Here is a 6,332-nt window from a genome sequence, read left to right as displayed (position 1 = left end):
AATCTACTCTGATCACACCCCTCCCTCGTGCCCCCTCCCTTCTCCCTTCCCCTCCTTCCCTTCCTCCCTCCCCTCCCCTCCCTCCCTCTCTTCCTCCCTTCCTAGAGAGGGAACAACATTCATGTGACGGGCCCCTCTGCTGCTCCCCCGCCCCATCATCTCCAGCGCGTGGTGGGGGAACTGCTTGGGAAAGCGGTTGGCATCGATCTCTCCATCCCTTCCGAGGCCCGAGTTCGGTCAGTTTTCTTAGGGCAACAATTTTATAAATAGGCTGGGGTCTGGCGGCGTTGGCCCCCGCGCGCAGACCTTGCCCCGAAGGGGGCCCTGCCTGCCTGGCATGGGCGGAGGGGGGAAGGGCGGGAGTGGAAGGCTGTTTGTTGGGGGGTTTTGGCGCCACTTTTGTTTTAGTTTTAGTGCTGCTTTTCATTCCCACCCCCACCCGCACTGTCTTTCTCAAGGCACGAACTGAGCTGATCCTTGCCCCAGGTAGGCAGCCTATGCTTTTTCCCTCCACACTTTTATTCTTGCTTGAGGGCGACTTTCTTTTTTCTTCTATCACGTATCCGGAGATCTGTGGACGGCAATTTTAGGACGAAAAGGGTCGGATGGGCCATGGGCGAGAGAAGGTGTGGGAAACAGCATCAAGTAGTTCCGCAAAACTTTGAGCCCCGTTCCCATTTTCTTCTGGCCTAGAATCGTAAACGTATTGTTGATTTCGGCCTTTTTTTCCCCTCCCGTCGCAAGAATGTCTTGTTTTGCCTTTAGTTTTTTATAAACCGCTGTACTTTCGACATTTAGTTTCCGCTTCTTCTCGGTGTATATGTCATTTTATTTTTAATCCTTAAGTGTAATGGGTTATCGTGTGATTTTTCGTGTTTTAGTGTTCAGCGTTAATTTTTAATATTGCATTAGTAGTTTCATCCGGTCTGTGAGACTTTCTCCTCCGTGGCCTAGAATGTTTTTTATGTTGTTGCCTACCACCCCCCACCTTCCCTCTCCCTCCTCCTTTCTCTTGGATGTAGTTTTGAAATTGAGGGTCATGGTTTTTGGTTAAATGGTTATTTACAGCTTACAGGGTATATCTGTTAGAAACTTTTGATCTGTAGGGTTAGGTTTAAGTAAACGAGGAGCTTGTGTTGGTTTGCAATGGTTCCTTAAAATGCGCGGGCCGCTTCCCCCCGCCCCCCGTAAAGCCCCAATCTTCCCTTCACACTGGAGTGTAAATTCCATACCCCTTTTCTCCCACGGACCGCCGTATTTCACAGCAGCCACACCCTGTATTTGTCTCTGTGGATTGGACTCATTATCAGCTTAATTTAGTGACTCTTAAACCACCATGATGGGACTTGCTTAAGCACGAAGCTTCTTTTCCTGTTTAGTCCTAGTGGTTAGTGTCGAAAGAGGAATAATCGAGGTTTCTTGATGAAACCTGGTGCGGTCCAAGCTCTGCCTTTTTTCTGTTGTCTTTTTTCCTACTCCGGGCTGTTGGCGGTGTCAGCACCGCTGCTGGGGGCGGGGGGTGGAGGGGAGAAAAGAGTCGGGTTACCGAAGTGCGTCATTCCTGGCTCTAGCAGGGCCTGCTCGGGAGCTGCTGGTGTTTGTTACTGTCCTCGCAGCACTTTCCTGCCAACCTTCTCTCTCTGCGTATTGGTTAGGAGCAAAAGCAGGAGGCGGTCTCCTAATTCTGTCTGTAGCCTAGCGCGTTGCGTTTAAGGGTATATGTGAACTTATTTAAAAAAAAAAAAAAAAACACCGGCCCTGGAAAGTGGATACATTTCTGTTTAATGACATGCAATTCAGGTAGTTTAGACTTGCTTTCATGTGTTTTCCAATGAACAGTGGGGTTAATTTTGAACATTTTAAACCACTTAGGTTAAAATGCCTGGTTTTCTTGCTACATTGATATCAATCTATAATTAGGAATCAGAAGGACCAGTTAAGGCGTTTAAGTGTTCAGCGGTTTTTCAAGTGGTTGAATTGTAATTTTATGACACAATATGTTAAATAGTCTGTTTTTTTTTTCGTTTTGAGCTAAGGTGCAATGTGAATATAACCTAATTGTAAATGTTTTAAGTTTGTTTTCATCATATATTCTTACTTATTCTTCAGATATAATTTAGAATATATCCATGGAGTTTTATGGACCTCATTAAAATTGTTGAAGATGGTTCTTCTTTTTTTTTTTTTTTTACAGAATTCTTAGAAGAAGTTTATCATTTTATCTAGAAGTTGTGTAGGCTGCCTGTACAAGTTACATTGTTAGATTCTGGACTTCTTAAACTGTTACTTTGATACTTGTTATCTTTGGGATTTTTCTCTGTATTTATTGAGCACACTGTATTCCTCTTTTTCTCTTTTTTTGAAGATAATAAAGAGGAGAGGGAGTGGGTAGGAGGTAAAGATGAAACAAAAATGGTCTTGAGTTGATTATTGTAGCTAGATGAGTACAGGAGAGTTCATTGTCACTCTTATGCTATTTTTGTGTGTTTGAAAATTTCCATAGTTAAAAGGAAAATTTTGGAGAAAAATTTCCAAGTTGGTTTTGCAATCTTGTAATGACTTAAATTTATATCTATGTATCAGGTATTTACATGGGAAACAGCCTTGTGTATAAGTAATTTCACATGCCTGGCATATGAACTTTCAAAAAATATTTAACCTGAACCAGTATAGAACAAGCAACATGAATTCTTTTAAATTAGTTGAACTTTAACTTAGTTTGAATGTATTCTACTTTTAGTTTCCTTTTAAGTTCTTTGAAAATAGGAAAATTCCATTTGTAAGTTTAAATATTCTGCTTGGTGTCTATTTCATCAACTTGGAGTTACAGTGAGTCAGTATGAAAGGGATTTACTATTAATAGGAGGGGCTTTGGCAGTTGGAGTAAGACACAGTGGAAGGGATTGGGGTGCCATGGGGAGCATTCCTGGTAAGAAGATCAAGGTAGCTGAATTCAGTTTCAGTGTTTGGTGTTTAATGACTGGGTAGAGAAACAGATTGGAAAAGAAATGTACTTATTACCCATTCCTTCCCACTGTGAAATAACTGTAGTATTCGAAGGTATCAGAGACTGGCAGGGAGGGCAAAGCGGGTTTCCTTTTTAAAAAAATAATATGAAAATGAGTGTTTTCATTGAAAATGACTTAAATCATTCCCCCTTCAGTGATCTGGTGCTGTAACTAGTTAGAAATTGATATTTATACTATTTTTATTATTTTCTCTTAGGAATATTTTTACCATTACCCATTAGTAATAAAAGTTCATTGCAATTAAAACCCTCAAACTCCTATTAGTGTGTTCTTGAACTTCTACTAAAGTCTAAGGTAAGTGCCTTATTTTCTGCAATTTTGTATTGTCAGGTTTATCCCCCCCGTTGTATTTTTGAATATATGTCAAAGTTCTGAAGAAAATACAAAATATTTAATTTTTATGTTTGGTAAAATGTTCTCTTATCATTATTACATTAAAATTCTATCCCATTCAGGGAAAATAACATTTGTCATCTGGTAACGTTAGTCTGTTTGTATGTTTCATATTTCAGTTTTAGAAAGATATTAAAGGAAGACAGATTACACATTTCAACTTTTTATTCCTATGCAAATACTTAAGTAGATGATTGTCATATCAGATTTATTTTATTGTGGTGAGGCAGTAGCTAAACTACTAAACCAACAAATTATGAGTTTGGTTAACTTTGAAGTTTATTTAGTTTTTTTTTTTTAAAGTCTGCTGATAAGATTTTGATGAAATTAAATTCTGTATTTCCTTTTTATTGTTTTCCTTTATATCCTTATCAACTTCTGTGGTTGCCTGAAAACCTATGAATTAAAATAGGGTAGTTGGGTTGAGGGGAGCAGGTTCAAGCTCAGATCTGTTCCTTTGGGAGTATAGAGTTAGATGTGAAGATATGCCATGGTCAGTTTGGTAATGCTTAATATTCTGCATGTTTAATATTACCCACAGTCGAGTGTGGGAAGGTAGTAAACACTAAGTAGTGTGTGTGTGTATACACACACACACACACACACACATACATACACACACATTTTGGCTTTGGGTTCTTTTTTAGGAAGGGTTCTTTTAATAGATGGAAAACTTCATTTTTTGATGCTGTAAGTTAACTTTTTTAAAAAATATATATATATATTTAGTTGTCAATGGGCACAATACTTTTATTTTGTTTATTTATTTTTATGTGGTGCTGAGGATCGAACCCAGTGCCTCACACGTCCTAGGCAGACACTCCACCCCTGAGCCACAACCCAGCCCCACAAGTTAACTTTTGAACTTAAAATTTGTATTAAATTAAAATTTGTAATTTACTATATAATGGAGCACTATTTTGGGAGGTGAGTAACAAAGGAAAGGAATGGTCTTAGATATGAACATTAGCATACATGAAAACATGATTAATTGTTGAAGATTTAAAAAGTCATTTTGAAATTACAGGCTATTTTAGCAGTTCTTCACATTTTTCTACATTTGATATGTGCCCAGGACTTTTAATGTATGCGTACAACACTATGGCTGTATAACAATTCTTTATATCATTTGGATATCATAAGTGGTAGTTACTGCATGTTTCATGTGGCAAAGATAGGAGAAAACAAAATTGTCAGTTGGATTTTTTTTTTCTCAGTCTCCTGAATTGCCTTCTTTGCATTTAACTCAACCAAATATTTCTTTGGTGTAAATGGTGTTGGTTTGTGGAGTCTGATTTTTGTATATGTGCATTTAAAAAGTCTACACATCTTCAGCAGCTGTGGTAATCTGTTTCCTGATTTGTGCTTTTAAATATATGCTTGCTAGAGCATTTGGATACTAACTGGTAGACACCAAGAAGGTAGTGTTAGTCAAGAGGTTATTGAAATTATTTTACACTCTTCCCTCTTAGGATGAAAAATGGTATGTTTTTTTTTAAAGTTTAATTGTATTGGAAAATACATGACTAGACTGCATGAGATGAACTAGGGAAATTTCTATATGCTTTGGATAGCTTAATGTACAACTCAGTTCCTTTATAATAAAAAACAAGTTCTGTTGGACATTGTTGAGGAAATGAGTCTTCCTTACAGGTTTTCAAGAATAACATTGTTGTAATAGGGTATGACCTAACTTTTTGAAATCTGGAGTATTCAAAGAAACATACTGTCATTGTAATTTGAATTTCTTTTTGAATGTAAAGAACTGTTTTAACATAAACTGTTTAATCTTCTCAGCCACCTTGCAAGATAGGTGGTCCGTATCAATTTATATATAAGGAAATTAAGGTTCTAGAGAGTAAATGACTTGTCCCAAGTCACACTGGATTAGCCTGGGCCTAAATCCTTTTGTGCTTTTTTTGTTAAGCTCATTTGTTTCCCTTATCTGGTTTAGGTCATGGACTATCACCAGAAAGCATGCATCATTATTTTAATTTTGTAAAACCAAGATATTTTTCCGTGTATAGTATAAGATAATACAGAATTTCATCCAGGGTCAGGTGAATTGCTGCTGGATGAAAGGTGTGTGTGTGCATGTATGTGTGTGTGTGTGTGTACGTGTGTACATATATATGTATATATAGGAATGAATAAAATATTATGTACCAGTTTGTAAAATAGTTGAATTAAATCTGAACCCTTCCCCCACTGGAGATTGTACCCATTGTCTCTCTACCACTGAGATATATACCCAGCACTTTGAAATTTTTAAACAGGGCTGGGCATGGTGGCCAGTGCCTGTAATCCCAGTGACTCAGTCTGGGAGGCTGAGGCAGGAGGATACAGTTTAGGAAGTTTAGGAAGACCCTGTCTCAAAATTAAAAATAAAAAGGGCTGAGGATGTATCTCAGTGGTAAAGTGCCCCTGGGTTCACTCCCTAGTACCACAAATTAAAAAAAAAGTTGAAACAAAGTCTCCCCTAAGTTGCTTAGGCTGTCCTTAAATTTGCAATCCTCCTGCCTCAGTCCCATGAGCTGCTGGGATTACAGGCATGCAACACTGCCTGGTTAAGATTTTAGCTTCTTGGGCTGGGGATGTGGCTCAAGTGGTAGCGCGCTCGCCTGGCATGCGTGCGGCCCAGGTTCGATCCTCAGCACCACATACAAACAAAGATGTTGTGTCCGCCGAAAACTAAAAAATAAATATTAAAATTCTCTCTCAAAAAAAAAGATTTTAGCTTTTTGTTGTTGTCCTTTTTGGTACTGGGAATTGAACCCAGGGCCTCACACATGCTAAAGTGCTCTACCATTGATCTGTATCCCCAGCCTAAATCTGAGCTTGAACGTTGTCTGAGCATACTTATTAAATTTATGGGATAATATGTTGAATTCTTGTTTTTTTTTTTTTTTT

At 38.3% G+C, this 6,332-nt stretch overlaps 1 protein-coding gene across 3 annotated transcripts in view; it reads left to right on the top strand.

Annotated features, from left to right (window-relative positions):
* The first annotated feature begins 85 nt into the window (after nt 1-85).
* LOC125614377 (cohesin subunit SA-2-like) overlaps nt 86-6,332 on the top strand; it is an 83,096-nt gene continuing 76,849 nt past the window's right edge. The window contains exon 1 of one of the 3 annotated variants that reach the window (XM_048797063.1): nt 86-236. The gene's annotated coding sequence lies outside the window, so the exon portion shown is untranslated. Of the gene's footprint in view, nt 237-464; nt 487-3,301; nt 3,324-6,332 lie in introns of those variants that run through there. The other 2 variants (XM_048797064.1, XM_048797065.1) reach the window with 2 other exon arrangements.

This window comes from Marmota marmota, unplaced genomic scaffold (assembly GCF_001458135.2).
Source record: "Marmota marmota marmota unplaced genomic scaffold, marMar, whole genome shotgun sequence".
Taxonomy (NCBI): domain Eukaryota; kingdom Metazoa; phylum Chordata; class Mammalia; order Rodentia; family Sciuridae; genus Marmota; species Marmota marmota.
This window is presented reverse-complemented; position numbering and strand designations above follow the sequence as displayed.